The sequence below is a fragment of the Lagenorhynchus albirostris genome, chromosome 6 (genome assembly GCF_949774975.1).
Source record: "Lagenorhynchus albirostris chromosome 6, mLagAlb1.1, whole genome shotgun sequence".
In the NCBI taxonomy this organism is placed as follows: Eukaryota; Metazoa; Chordata; class Mammalia; order Artiodactyla; family Delphinidae; genus Lagenorhynchus; species Lagenorhynchus albirostris.
In genome coordinates, this window is record NC_083100.1 from 115,541,433 (window position 1) to 115,556,724 (window position 15,292).

Below are 15,292 nucleotides of genomic sequence, written 5' to 3' on the forward strand. Positions count from 1 at the left end.
TAGCCTGCCCGGTCTACAACCGCTCCCAAGAGCCCACACGTGAACCGACCGCGTCATGCTTCCTTGCGTTTAATTACGCTCTGTTTAATGCTGTCTGCGACCTGGGCTGTTCTGACGTTTTTGTGTGCCCTGGTTCGGTGCATCCCACAGTCATGTACATCCTAGTGAACAAGGAATGTGTTTTGTTCTTGGGTGCAAACACTGGTGTCAGGGAGCGGCCAGCTCTGAAGTTTTAAGAGTCTGAGTTCTCACGGGACCAGCAGCCAGGAAGCCCTGCTTTATTGATGACAAACACTCAGACGGCCTCTGGGAAGATTCTGCAAGGTGCAGCTTTGCGCTCCTTCCTTGGAAGGTGACAGCTGCGAGGTGGCTGAGTGGCAGGGGCTGGGGGCCTGCCCTGCCGCAGGGCTGGGATCAGGGAGAGGGCCCTTCTCGCTGGCCTCGGAAGCCCCTCCCCCTCCTGCCCGCTGCTGTGGGCATCGGGCAAGTCGGAGCCCACAGTCCCGACTGGGAGGCCCGCTCTGTATCCTGCATACTTTATCAATGATGAGGAAACCTGGCTCGCAGAGATGGGTGGCTGATGCAAGGCTCGGAGGCAGAAACGGCCCCTCCCCTCCCTCGGGTCACACCCATGGCTGGAGGAGCTTCCCTCTTCTGCCCCAAACCCCACTCCTGGCCCTCCTCCTGGGAGCCGGGAGAGCCGGGGTGGGTGCACAATTCTGTGGCTGGGAGAGGGGCTGGATCAGCAATTACGCTTCCAGAAGGAGTCTGCTCTAAAGAGAAGGGCTGAGATGTGGCAAGTCTGCTGCAGGATGCTGGTGGCATGCCGGCCATTACAGGAGACACGGACGCAGAAGTCAGTGGCAGACACACACGGCAGACGGTCCTGCAGCCAAGGGCGCAGGTGCTCACAAGGCTGCTGGTGCACAGAAGGGCCTGTGCCTACCTGTGCGGGGACAGAAGGCATTATTAAGTGGCTCTCAGAAGAGCGAAACTATGGATTTTCCCCAACATTTTATTATGAAAAACTCAAACTCAAAGAAAAGTTGAAAGTTCAGTGAACACTCATATGCCCAAATGGGTGACTTTAACATTTTTGGGGATTTCCCGGGTGGTCCAGTGGTTAAGAATCCAACTTCCAATGCAGGGGACGTGGGTTCGATCCCTGGTCAGGGAACTAAGATCCCACATGCCGCGGGGCAACTAAGCCCATGCACCACAACCACTGAGCCCATACGCCACAACTAGGGAGCCTGTGTGCCGCAACTTCTGAGCCTGTGCGCCACAACTAGAGAGCCCACATGCCGCAACTACTGAGCCCACGTGCCACAACTAGAGAAGCCTGTGCGCCGCAACAAAGACCCAGTGCGGCCAAAAAAAAAACACAACAGAAAAACAAAAAACTCCATTTTCTTCTTTATATGCTCTATTGCCTGCAGTGAGCACACGTCATTTACGTAACTGAAATCAAGTAATAAAGGTTATAAAACATCCCTGTTGCTTGGGGTGCAAAGAGGCCATCAGAAACAGCCAGCTTTGCAAGCTCTGTGCTCACGTGTCCTCCGTGATAGGATGCCAGCTGCCCGCTCCGCTCCGGGCTGGGGGCTCCAAGGGCAGGGCTTTTGTGAACAAGGTTCTAACTCAAGGAACAAACTCAGACCCTGAAACGAAGGTGGATTTTTCTACCAGTGCTGGCAGAGCTGCAGCTCCCTAATTGCGGGTGAGGACACTGTTATTTAGCATTAGAATTACAACCTTTTTTTTTTTAAAGAAATACTGTTGTATTACTTCCAGATATACAGTCACTGAAAAAAAATTAATGCCATAGGGGGATTGGCTTCACTGCCACTTTCTCCCCCAGGACGAGCTTTGGGGTCCCAGAGCAGCAAGGGAAACTCTGTGAGGGGTACCTGAGGCCCCCTCTACCCCAACTCTGTACTGTGGTCTCCCAGGGACCAGGAGTCCCTTCATGAGGACAGAGGCCACACTGTGAAGCCAGTATCCAGATGGTTAATTTTCAAAAACACCATACTCTGAGAGGTCTCCGGAACTTCAGAGGGAGGACCCTGGGGAGAACTTGCCATGGGGCCTGCTCAGGGGTGCAGGAGCCGCCCAAAGCTTTGCTCTGATGACCGTCCCACCCCAGGGCCTGGGGAGCATCCCGGGGTGGGGGTGCCGGCTTGCTTACCAAGGTCTGGGTCCCCCTCCCAGCAGGAAGCTGACACCCTTCGGGAGGTCATGGCGTGCACCACCTTGGTCATTAGGTCACTGAGTTGGGCCCTCGTCAGCACTGCGTGCTGCTCACCTAGGCCAGGTGCCCCCCAGAGCCCACGGCTGAGGGAGCCGTGTGGGCCCATGTGAGAGGGGCCCGCTGGGAGGAGAGGCAGGCCCTGCTCTGAGCGGCATGGCTGGGGAGCTGGACCATCCCCGGCAGCACAAGAGTGAACCAGCTGATGGAACGGACAGTCTCTCCTGGCTCTGGCCAGCACTCACCTCCCTGCACCAAAGCACGGCGCCCCTCCCGGGTACCTGCAGGAAAAACCCAGATCAGCAAGTGCCGAGCTGGCAGTGCAGGCTGGGGAGCCCCTCTCCAGATGCAGGTAGGAGACGCTGGCCTCAGGCCTTTCTTCCTGGGCAACGCGTCCGCAGAGCGGCTATGAACTCATAGCTGTTATTTTTGTCGATTAACTGACTGCTTCCCAAAATACCTGGGTTGGGAGAGCAGCCCCGCGGCATCAGTGGTCAGGTGCTGTGCGCACACAGGCGGGCCAGTCCTCCCAGAGCCCCTGCGACCCAGACAGGCAGAGCCTAAAGCGGACACAGTCCTTGGCAGGACCGAGATGGAAGCTCTGGGGCTGGCGCGGGCCCCTCGCCGGTCGTCCCAGCTGGACGGGTGGCGAGGAGAATGCCGGCCCAAGACCACCTGGGCACGGGAGCCCTGTCGTCCTTCCCCAGCAGGCTGGGGCCCAGCTGGCCTCACAACTCTGCTCCCTGCCCTGCCCACCTCCAACAAGGTGGGAAGGCCCTCCTTGGCTGACCCAGGGAGCTGAATTCTTACAGACAGCGGGGAGAGAGTCCAGCTACTGGGAATGCCTCCACAGGTTTAGGAAACAGCATGGAAATCCCTGAGGAGAAAGAAGCCCAGGAAGTGTCTTGTAGCCAGGTGTGGCTGTGTGACTAAGCTTGGCCATCAGGATGTCCTTAGAGACAGCTCCCCCCCACACCGTTCTCCTGTTGGCTGCAGCACGCATGTGACTGCAGAGGGCCAGCAGTCGTCTTGGACCGTGAAGCAGAGGCCTTGCTTTCTGGGGAGGGCAGGGCCAGAGAAAGAGCCTGGGTTCCTGGTGCTTCCTGCGGCTGCACCACCTGCCTGGCCTGCCTACGCTGGGCTCCTTTTCAAAGAGAGAGGAATCAACTGCTACCCTATCTTGGTCTCTGAACCTACTCCATCTACTCCGGACCAATGCACGAGGACCCAGGCACGATCAGCGGTGAGTCCAGCCAGGTCTGGGGCGAGGCATTCATTCAGTGAACCCTCGAGGCTTTACCCTGGTCATCCTGGACACTGCCAGACACCCTACAGGAAGAAAATATTCCCATTTTGCACATAAGGAAACTGAGGTCCAGAAAGGTTACACAGCAAACCTGGCCACAGAGCTGGCTGGTGGCAGTGCTGGGATTGGAGCTCAGGCCCCCGGAGCCTGTAACCGCCTGGGGAGAACCGGTCACCTGCTGAGCCACAGGCCCCAGAAGGCACATGAACACATCACCTGGCAACGCTGGCCCTGGCCACCTGCTGACCACTTGCCAAACAGCAGTCAGGAGAGCTGGTATTTTTAACTAAACTATGGACTCAATTTACGATCCATTTCCTTTAAAGTACAGTGAGCTAATTAAGAGTCAGAGCGGTCTGAATAAAGAAAAAACACATCCAGACCTGCAGGGAGGACGGACCAGCCCCGAGGAGAACCACTTTACCCAGAAGCTGTGACCGTCTTCCTGATGGCCGCCCCGGGAGGGGAAGAGCCAAAGTCCTGGGCTTTGCCCGGCCCTGGACTTGGGCACCTTGGCTGTGGGATGCGGGGCGGGCCTCCCAGACAGGTTCTCCTCTGGTTCCAGCCCTGCTCCAGCCCTGCCTCCTGCTGGCTGATGACACTAATGCAGACGCAGAGCTTGGGGGAGGGCTTGACTCTCACGGGGCCCCGTGTCCCTGCCAAGGCAGGAGCGGCAGGGCTGAGAGCCGGGCTGCCGTGAGCCCGCACTGAGCCCAATGCCTCCGCGGCCCTGCCCCTATGCCCTTGCTCCCCACCCCAGGGGGAAGCCCATGTCCCCAGACGCTCCGACCTGAAGGAGGAGGGCCCGGCTGGAGGCCTAAGCCTGCTGGGGGCGTACGGGCCATGTGGGCCCCCAGCTCCAGATGCAGGCCTTTCTGACCACCTGCTTCCAGGGCCTCTGGGATTCTGCGCCTGGAGGGATGGACACGGCTCGCAGGGGAGTGCTGGCCTGGCCCTCGCATGCAGTGCGCCCACTGCCCCCAGGGCCGGTCTGTACAAGTCGCGGGGAGGGGGCCGTCAGAGTTGCGTGGAGGTGCCAGGACCCAAAAAGGGAGTGGGTGAGGGTGAGGGGGGCTGTCTGACCCCGGGCTGTGGGACCTGGGGATGGGACCTTCACGGCAAGGCCCCTCCCCAGGCATCCTCCACGCGCACGTCTCCTGCCAGGCTAAATCCTGCCTGGAGGCTCACACACTGTCTCCCTACCCACGTCGGTGCCCTGGCTGCCAATTACTGCCTAGTGCTGGCTCAGAGGGGCACTGCTGGGAGCTGAGAGCCCGCCTCCCTTCCCTGGGCCAGCAGGGACACACGGGCGCTCTGTCCCAGTAAGGAGACAGTAGGGCGAGGGCTGTCCCTGTGATATGAGGCATCCTCGCAGAGGGGGCGGGTCAAGCGTCAGACTCTGCCACCCCCCCCCCTCCGTCCCCACCTCCATGCCGGCCCCTCGGAGCCCGTTACTGCCTCCTGTGCCTCCCAGGCTCCTGCAAGGATCGGGTGAAAGGGAATGTGTCAAGCAGCCTTGGGGCCTAGGCGATCCACAAAGGGGAGGAACTCGCAGCCCGGGGAGGTACAGAGGCGGGGAGCTGGGGGACCACATCCCCCTGCGTCCGGGATCGGCAGCCTGCCTGGGACCCCACGGCCCCCTTCCGTGGGACTTATCCTTTCCTCCGTCACAGGAGTGCGTGCTGTGTGTGGGGCCGGTGCAGCCCTGCCCTCCTGCAGCATCTGAAGGACTGGACCTGTGACCGTGAGACACCCAGATGAATAAGTGCCAAGAGATCGGGTGCCGGATGCAGGGTCAGGGTCAGGCAGGGCCTCTAAGGTGTGACCTCCATCCTCAGCTCCGAAGAAGGAGGCCCGGCAGAGGGCAGGGGTGGGGGTGGGGCAGCACTCCTGCAGAGGAGAGGCCCAGGCCAGGCCGGGGGCAGGCACACCACGGCACAGACCAGCTCATCTAAGTGCACAGGTTGGTGAGAAGCAGAAAGGAGGTCTTGGTTTCAACGAGGAAAGGACGTTATCAAACCGTGGGAAAAAGGAAATTCCCGTCCTTGTTTCAAAATTCCAAGTGGCTGAAAAAATCCCTATGAAGGAAGCCGAGCGTTCTGAGTTCAGGCTTCGGAAGCACCTCTGCGGTCGGCTTCCCCCTCCCCGACAGCACCTAGAGCTCCGTGGGCGGATGAAAAGCTTCCCTTGATTTCTACACAACGTTAGCACAATTTCAGGGCAGCAGAGCAGGCTACCTCAGCCCCTGGCTCCGCGGCCCAGAGAATCCGAGGCACTGCCGATCGGGTGGGGGACGGCAAGGGGGTCCCCAAGGCAGGAGGGCCCCCGAGTGCATTCCAGGGCCTGCAGCCCCTGCCTCCCCCTCAAGGCAAGGACCCCACGTCTGCAGGAAGCTTGAGCTTGTCCTCCCCAGGCCCCTGACCTCTGTGATCCCACTGGCCCCTCACGAGGCCCCCCAGGACAGCCATGGCGTGACTTAACCACCAGGCCAACACACACTGGGGGGAGCTGTGCGCACCGAAGGGAGGAAAGGCCCAAAGCCAGAGCTGGGTACCACGAGGGGCAGAGCTGGTGGCCGCAGGTGTGGCCGCAGGCTGGTCCCGCCTGGGCCTCCAGCCAGGCCCCCAGCACGTCTGCCCTCTTGGCTCCAGCCTGTGTGCCGGTCGCTCTCCATTCCTGACCAGGGGTGATCGCCCTGCAAGAACCTCTCAGTGGACACGTCCAGCAGTGGGGGCTCGGGTGCCCCGCCCACGAAGGTGCAGGTGAGGCCTCCTTCCCAGATGCACACAGGGACAGACCGTACTGTGCCTGGCAACGGCGCACAGACCCACAACAGACCTCCCGCAGCACTGATGCCGGGCCCCTGACCACCCCTCCTGGCAGGTGACCAGAAAGGCTGCGGCTGCGGGGGGTTCTGGGAGCCCTGCCCAGGGTCGGGGCCACAGCGGGATATACTGGCAATGTCCTCCCAGCTGAGGTAAGGCTTACGCCCCACCTACCCAAGCATGGGCCTTTCCAGAGACGTCCCCTCCAATGAGCAAAGGATGGCTTTCTGGGAGCTTGTCTGCCGTTCCCAAACTCTGAGGTGTGGCCTCAGCCTCGGACTGTCGACCGAGTGTCACAAGCGGTGCTCCTCCGGGCTGTCCGAAGGCCATGGAGAGCCTCCGCCCCCCAACTCCACCAGGCTCCTGCCTGGGCTCCTGGGTGGTGCTCCAGCTAAGGGAGCCCGGGACCCAGCCCGGCACTTGCGGGGCCCCGCGGGGCTGCCGTTCACATCTCGTGCCTGCCTCCCTGGTGCTTTCTGGCTTTCCATCTGAACACGCACGCCCCCGCCCCGGGGAGGAGGGAAGGTGACCGAGCCCTGCTCCGTCCCCGGGTGGGGACGTGCGCTCGCCGACTGGGCCCGAGACCTGCCTCCAGAGCCTTCATCTCACTTGTCCTGCCCGCAGGCCTCTGCTGGCGCTTGTCCCCCTCGTCCTCCCAGCCTGTAACCGCCGAGCGTGGCCCCGGGCACACAGCACGCACGCCCAGCTCCCCCTGCCCCGGCCGTAGCCTCTGGGTCTCTGTGCCAGGGACGCATCCTACGGCAGTCAAGACCCAGCACAGGAGGCCCACGCAGCGGGGCACAGCTCAGTGGACACGGCCCCCGCCAGGTGACAAACAGTTCAGGGCCTAAAACGAGCTCAGGGAACTTGAAACCTACGCCCGGTGACTCCACGGCGACAGGGACAGCCCTTCTGGGGACTCTGCATGACACAGGAACACACGTACGCACGCGTGATGAGCAAACGCACCACATCAAAGCTCACGTTACAGCTTGACGCCAGCTCTGGAAAACACAGAAACTGGGCCCAGGGGAAAGACGGGGCAGAAACACAACACATGCCAAACGTGGAGGGGGCTCGTCCCCGGGCCTGGAGCTCCGGGCAACTTTTTTTCCGCTTTCAGTTTTTTGTATTTTTCCAATTTCATACAATCAAGCCTGTAATTACAAAACAAACAGATTAAAGGCTTTCTGTGTACCTGATCTAACCTGATTTTCTCACTAGAGGTTCGGAGTCAGAGGCCTGGGAGGCCCTGGGCCTCCCCCGTGGCTGTGCAGACGTCTCCAAAGCCACGAGACCACCAGTCATCCGCCTGTTCGGGGGTCAGGAGGGCCGGAGCTGGTCTGGGGACCACTGGGGGCATCCGTGGCACCCCCTCCAGGCTCAGCCTGCTGACCCCACGGCTGGGGGCTGGCTTCACGCCCCACAACACGCCTGCTCCCACGAGCGAACCCCTGCGAATCCTTCCCTCTCGCGCGGCCGCACGGAGTCTGTGAACGGAGAGGAGGGGGCTGGCATGTGCCCCCCGCCCCGCGCACACACATCCTCCCACACAGGCAGAGTCGGCCAGGGGATGGTGGCCTCACAAGCTCTTTGAACAGGAACTGTTTTCCCCAGACACAGAAATCCAGGGCCGAAGCGGCACGCCCCAGACAGGAGCCGCGTCGTGCCCAGGTGGACTGCTTTCTCCTGGCCTGTGGGCCCTGCGCTCCCGGAGGGGCAACCATCCCGTGAGCTGGGAGCGCAGTCACCTCAGCAGTGACCCTTGGTCCTGGGGGCCAGAGAAAGGGACCTTTCCAGAACCAGGAACCTCCAGGCCGCCTCAGGGGCCCCTCCACCATGTGCTCCTGTGGCTGGTGGTGGGGCATAGCTGGCACACACTTGCTTTACTCCTGCGACCTCTGGGGCGGGCGCCGCTGTCAGATGCCCTCTGCAGACGGGCAAACTTCCGCCGCTGAAGTTCCCCAGTTATCAGGGGCGTCCACCCCCGGCGCGTGTGTCTGCCGCTGACTGACCCCAGAGACAGGGTCTCCAGGAGCTGGGGCAGGACGCACCGGGAACGGGGCCCCCTACCTGCCACGAGCTCGGCCACTTAGCTGCTGTGTGGCCCTGACGGGTAACCCAAGGAATGTCTCTGCATCTGTTTCCTCACCACATGATACAGACACCATGCCCCCCACATGAGGGAGGCCATCCGGGGACCTCCAGCCCAGCCAGAGGGAAGGAGAGGAGGGCCACGAGGGAAGGAAACAGCCAGAACGAACTCATCTGCTCTCGCCAAGCGTGGGTAGGGGCACTGGGAGAACGTGCAAGAGAGAGAGACAGAGAGAGAGAGAGGGAGGGAGGGAGGGAGAGAGGGAGAGAGACGGAAGCCGTCAGTCAAATATAAAAACCACAAGTAGCCCCGTAAGCTTAAAAACAAAACAAAACAAAAAAACAAAGCAGTCGTTAGAAATCTTCCTACATGTTAGAACAAGAGACAGCACATACCTACCGGCACGTATGCCAAGATGACAGATGTTAACAAGCAGTGCGTCTAAGTAAAGCGCTAAAGTTTTACTACTATTTCAACTGCTTTGCAGGTTTGACATTTTTTCAAAATAAAAAGTGGGGGCTTCCCTGGTGGCGCAGTGGTTGAGAATCCGCCTGCCGATGCAGGGGACACAGGTTCGTGCCCCGGTCCGGGAAGATCCCACATGCCGCGGAGCGGCTAGGCTGCTGAGCCTGCGCTGCCGGAGCCTGTGCTCCGCACCGGGAGCGGCCACAACAGTGAGAGGCCCGCGTACCGAAAAAAAAAAAATAAAAAAAAAAATAAAAATAAAAAGTGGGGGGGGACAATTCCTACAAAAAAAAATGTCTACCCAATTTTAAAAGAACAGATTATCAAACTCTCCTAGATAACAGCAAAGAAATGCACGTGCTCACCCCCAGCTCATTCTATGAGGCCAACAAAATCACACACACGAGAAGAAAGGAAAATTACAGCTCTTTTCATTCTCAATATAGACGTAAAAAACTGCAAACAGAAATCTTATCGAATCAAATCCAGTAGAGCCTATAAAAGATAAGACACCATGACCAAGTCAGGTGATCCCAGGTACGCAAGGATGGTTTAATACGAGAAAATCCATTATCTCATTCATCACATCCGTGGATTACAGACGTCCACAGATGTGTAAGAAGTGCTTGCTAAAATTAAATATTATTCATGACTGCAAGAGGATTCCCTTAACCTGATAAAGTATCCAAAAGAACCCAGAACCAACATGGTCCTCGCGGGGAAGAGTCAGCTGCATTTCCTCTAAGACAAGGAACGGGGCAAAGATGCCCACTCCCTGGGCCGCGACTCTCCACTCCTGCGATAAAATGACAGCAAGGACCCTGTCTGCCCACCTCGTCTCTGCTGAGCACCTGTGTGCAGGCACCGGGCTGGGGCTTCACCCTCAGAACCTGGACGCGGGAGGGGGCTGCTTCGCACGCCCTGTGCTCTCTGCCGGGTCCCGGAGTGCCTGGCGTTAAGGGTCTGGGTGGCTCTCGGAGGGCTGAGGGTTCTGGGGGTTTGGGACAGCCATGCAACCGGAGCAGCGGTAGCCTTACTGGCCTGCATCCTCCCTGTGCGGAGCCTCCTGGGGCCTGGGCCTTGGGCAGGGAGGGCCCCCGGCCCCAGGTGAGCTCAGCGGGTGCGTCAGCCAGAGTGCCCGCTTCTGAGTGAGCTCAGTGGGCTAGCTTCTGGTCCCCCGAGGGAGAGGCCCTGGCTGCATGACCTGGGGTCTCCAGAGGCCGGTGCCCCGTCTGGAGCAAGTGGATTGGCAGTGCTCACACGGTGGCAGGATGGGGGCCACGCCTCTCCAAGCCTGCTTCCTGCTTCCTTAATCAGCTGGCCCCTTCTCCGTCTGTGGGAGATGCGGGTGTGCTCAGGGAACAGAGCAGGCCCCTGGACAGACCCGGAGGGGAACAGCCCCTGCAAGGATGAGTTCTAACAGCTCTGCCCCGAGCGCAAAAGGCCCTGGGCCCAGACAGAGCCTGCTCACGCTTCATCGACCTCCTTGACCCCAGGGTGGCCACGGGGAGAGGGTCTGGCCCAGGAGAAGGCCTCTGCGTGCCCGGCAGAGGAGCCCGGGCCTGTCTGGGGGTGGAGGGAGCCAGCTGGGGGAGGCTGAGCTGGGCAGCGGTGAGCAGAAAGGCCTGGACAGCAAGAGCTGGGGCAGGAGGCCAGTGGCCGGGGCTGAGGAAGCACCAGGTCCTCCCACTGTCACGGGGACCAACTTGGGTGAAAGGGGCGTGACCTGAGAGGGGCCACGCCCAGCTACCCACGCCCGTCCTTTCCCGGAGCCCAAGCCTGGCAGGACAGTGGCTTGGACGGGATCCCGGCCCATCGTGCACTACACACTCAGGCCTGGCATTCGAGGTAGGGACACCCACGCCACATGCAGACGAGGAAGCAGCGGGCCCAGGCCTATACCAGCCTGGACACAAACACTCAGGGCTCGAGCCTTGTGCCAAAGGGGAAAGTGTGCTCGGTGCCCAGGAGCTCAGGGACCTGCTTGCCAGAAGCCGGCTCTCCAGGCCTGGCTGATGGGAGACGACGGGGAAGGATGCCAGCGTCCAGGCGAGCACCCTATCCCTGGGGGAACGCTGACAGTCTAACTGGGAAGCCCGGGCATGATGCCAACGTGAACGGGCAGCGCCAGCACATGAGGCCAGAGCTCTCCTGGCTGTAGGCGCTGAGCAGAAGGCCGGGCTGTCCTGCAAGGGGTGTCCCGGCGCTCAGGTGGGGACAGCGGTGCCCTGAAGCAGGGGAGCGGCGATGGGGAAGTGAGTAGGGCCCTACGCTCGGGGCGCTCTGCGGGCTGCAGGCCAGGGCACGAGGTGTGACTCACTGGGAGCACGGGGGCGGAGTGGGGGGGCCCGGCAGGGTACAGTCAGCTGGCAGGCTCCATCTTGAAAAGACGGCCTGATTCACATGGGAGGATGCCCGAGACGCAGGAGATCCCGAGAAAGGCCACGCAAGGAGCTGCGGCTGGGCCTCTGCCTGGTCACTAGGCTCCTCTCCTGGGGCAGCAGACAGGCCCCAGCCCCGACAGGCTGCTGCGCCTCCCACTGCGGCAGCAGGCAGAACCTGCGGGGCCCCCCTCCCAGCTCAGAGGCGGGGCGTGGCCAGTGTGCAGGAACCTGGGGGAGGGAGGGGCAGTAGCCCAGGCTTTGTACCTCGGGACCCTGACTGCGGGGCGTCACCCCCCTCAGGGCATCTCTAGGCAAGTCCGAGGGGCTGCAGCACAGGGTTATCCCCCCCCCGTATCTCTGTCCCCCAGACACACAGGGTCATGCCAACGTTCCCACCTGGACACATCTGTCTCCCCAAGGTTCAGGGAGGGCAAAACCCATGGCCAGGGCCTGTCTGTGGGGTTCCTGGTGGGCCTGGCCCGCTGGGAGCTCAGGGCGGGTCTATGGAGAGCCACCCCGCTGCTGCGGACCCCTGCCCCTGGCACAGCGGAACCTGGGCCCACCCCAGCCCGGGTCCTCCCAGCATGTCCCAGGGACTCTGGAGGCCCTTCGAGTTATTTGGAGACACAGGCCCTTTTCAGGACCGAGTCCCCGCGCCATTGGAGCCCACTTAGCCCCTCAGCACCACCTTGGGAGCAAGGGCTGACAGGTCAGGGGAGGACCGCATGCCTGCCACGACCAGGTGTGGCCCATGGCTGCCCGCTGCGTGCCAGGTCCCCGGGGGAGGGGGCTCCCTTAGGGGTCTGAGTCCAGGCTGGCCTCCCTCCTGTCTGGCCGCACGTGCTTCACCCACTGTGACAGCGCCTGCCCCTCCCTCCCACTCCTGCTCTGACCCGCTCCTGCTGCAAAGGGGTCCTGGAGGCCACCCTGGGGGTACCCAGGCCCACGTCTGGGGTCCTGTGTGTGGCTACAGGCCCCTCAGCTGGGCAGGACCTGAAAGCTTCTGTCTCAGGGACGCCGGTGGAGCTGCTCCCCTGCTCAGCAACCCTCCAGGCTGTGCTCTCCTGTCCCAACAGCCAAGCCCTCGGCGTGGGCAGGGGCCCCCAGGCAGACCAGGCACTCCCGTGCCCAACTGCGCGCCCGCCCCCTTGCCGAGGAGCGCTGCTCCCCAGTCCTGTTCCGGGGAACCTCCTCCTCTCCTTTTTCCCCTTGGACCCTCTCCACCCTGGCCCACCTCTCAACCATGGCGTGGCACACAACATGGGGCTCTTCTCCTCTCCTGGCCTGTCTCCCACTAGCCTGGCCCATCTGCCCAGGTGCCCAGGGCCGGCACAGGGCCTGAGTGAGGACTCAGGGAACAACTCGGGCTCTGAGGCTGGGAACGAAACTGACCAGGGAGCGTGACGCTCACCCCGAGACGTCCAGCAAAAGCAGTCCGTGGTGGTAACCTCGGCCACCATCGCCCACCCACCGGGCAACTTTATGGCACAGAGTGGGGAGGTCAGGAGAGCAGCTTCCGGACTTCCCAGAAACCGCGGCTCCGCGACCCCTAGACAGGAAGGGGCCCTCCAGGTTGAAGGAGCGGCTGCAGTCGCAAACCACGGGCCCCAAGAGACCTGGGGATGGACTCCCTGCTGGCTGAGGCCACCCCTCAGGGTGTGTGCGGCCCGCATGGAGAAGCAGGGTGGGCCTGGGCGTGGATGGTACCCCCAGGACCCAGAAGGGGAAGGCGCTGCAAGATGGGGTTTGAGTGCGTCCTGGAGGGCGGGACCAAGCCCCACCCCTTCTGTACCCCAGGGCCGATCCTGCCCGGGGCTCTGGGCTGAGGCGTGAGGGTACACGAGGAGGGGGCCTCACTGCCAGGCCCCAGGAGGACTCAGAAGTCAGGACACACGCATCTAAAACTTCTCACAAGGAAGAAGAAAAACATGGCCCGAACTGTGTCTGGAGAGTGAGCCGAAGGGCCGTGGCCTCCGGCCCTCCAGGGCGCTGCCGCGGCCCTTCCTGCCGGATGAGAAGGCTTCCCACTGCGCGTCCAGGGCCCTGGCTGCTGAGTGATGGCTTCAGAGGCAAAGGCCCCTGCACCGTCCCTGACGTGACACCAATCTTGGTGGGAATCAGGAAACAGGAACGTGAAGGCGACAAGCCTGCAGGTGGCGCCAGCTGGGCCGTAAATATCCTGCCTGTCGCCCAGAGCCCTGCGCCCGGGAGAGGAGCGGTAAGTCTACAACAGCCTGAGACCCGGGAGCCTCCAGACGACCCCGTGCAGGGATCCTTCATAAACGCCGGGTGCCCGAGGCCACGAGAGCTCGGCACATGCTCCCAGCACCCCCCAGCCCGGCCAGCGGGGGGCCCCGGGGGCGGCCTGGCACATAGAGCCCACGCGTGCGCGGCGGCCTCAGGCAGCACAGACGTGGCTGCCTCCTGGCTGCCCACGGGGGGCTGAGGAATGAAAAACCAACCTGGGAAGTGCGAAGGGATTTGCGTGCCACGTAGGGCAGGAGTCTGTGGCCAATACGAGACCCAGTCAGTCTCCCAGCTGGCCTCGGACCACGAAAGGGCCACACTGAACGAGGCAGAAGCTGAACCGACCACGCTGGGATTCCCAGGCTGTGGGCCTGGCCCCGGTCGTGGGTCCACGCTGAGACCACCGCAGGGCCAAGCACACCACGCAGCTGCAGCTCTTCAGCTCAGCTCTGGAGCCAGTGCGGGGAGCGGGGAACTGCCCTCTCCTCTCCGCACCTATCCAGACCCTCTGCTGGACCCCTGCCCCAAACTCCACATAGCGCTGTCCCACACCCCAGCCTGCCCCATCTGCTGGGCCCACGGAGTCTGAACTTGGCCTTGCCAGACTCCTCCCGAGACCCCAAGCAACTCCCGCCCCAGCGCTTCTGCACAACATTCCGGACCGCCCTGCCCTAGGCCGTGACAAGTCACCAACCAGAAAAGACGACGTGCTGGTACGGACGCGGAGAAACCGGAACCCTTATGTGCATTCCTGATGGGAACGTGAAGTAGGATGGCGGTGTCCTGAAGAAATTAGAACGTATAATTACCACATGATTCAGCAATTCCACTTCTAGACAGATATCGAAAGAATGGAAAGCAGGGACGGGAACAGCTATTTGCAGGCCCATTCACAGCAATGTTATTCAAAGGAACAAGAGGTGGAAGTAACCCGAGTGTCCACTGAAGGACAAATGGAAAAGCAAAATGAGGTGTATGCGTACAAGGGCGTGCTGTTCAGCCTGAAACAGGAAAGGAATTCTCTCACACGCTGCAGCACGGATGAACCTTGAGGACATAACGCTCAGGGAAACAAGCCAGTCACAGAAGGACAAATTCTGCATGAGTCCACTTATACGAGGTCCCTAGAGGAGCCAACTTCATAGAAGCAGAGAGCAAAAGGGTGGCTGTAATGCACTGGGTGGGAAGGCGTTCAATGGGTGGAGTTTCAGCTGTGGGAGACGGAAAGGTTCTGGAGACGGATGGTGGTGACGGTGGCACAGCAATGTGAACGCACCTCATGCTACTGAGCTGTACGCTTAAGAATGGTTAAAACGGTAAATTTTATGTTACGTACACGTTAGCACAATCAAAAAAAAAAAAAAAAAAGGCTCTCCTACAATGGAGTGTCTGCAGCCAGCCCTGGGCAGAGCAAGTCTTGGGCAAAACCACAGCAGGCTTCTCAGGAAAGAAGGAGGCCCTCCTCTGGGTATAGCTGCTCCAGGGGACCCGCAGGGATGGGGTGACAAACGGAGCCTGCCCAGTCTAAACCGGCCCCCAGCCCTCCCTCAGCTCTCTCGGGGGGTGGGGGTGGGGCGGTGACAGGACCAAAGACGAGACCAGGGCACCAGCCTCAGGCGTGACCCGGCCGAGAACCCTGCTTCTGTTCTTTGGCCAGACAGCAGGGGCGCAGCAAGCACCTGCCTCGCCTGGTGGGGACAGGGGCACACAGCCACCCCCCAC

General features: G+C 61.3%; 1 protein-coding gene and 1 long non-coding RNA gene across 10 annotated transcripts in view; both read right to left on the reverse strand.

Moving 5' to 3' along the window:
* The window catches only part of HS6ST1 (heparan sulfate 6-O-sulfotransferase 1), a 42,677-nt gene that overhangs the window by 11,088 nt on the left and 16,297 nt on the right, over positions 1 to 15,292 (reverse strand). The gene's annotated exons all lie outside the window — the stretch shown is intronic.
* On the reverse strand, positions 246 to 14,344 carry LOC132522442 (uncharacterized). Its single transcript, XR_009541212.1, has 2 exons — positions 14,265 to 14,344; positions 246 to 946 (listed from the first exon to the last, which is right to left on the reverse strand). It is a non-coding gene; the product is annotated as an uncharacterized LOC132522442 (long non-coding RNA).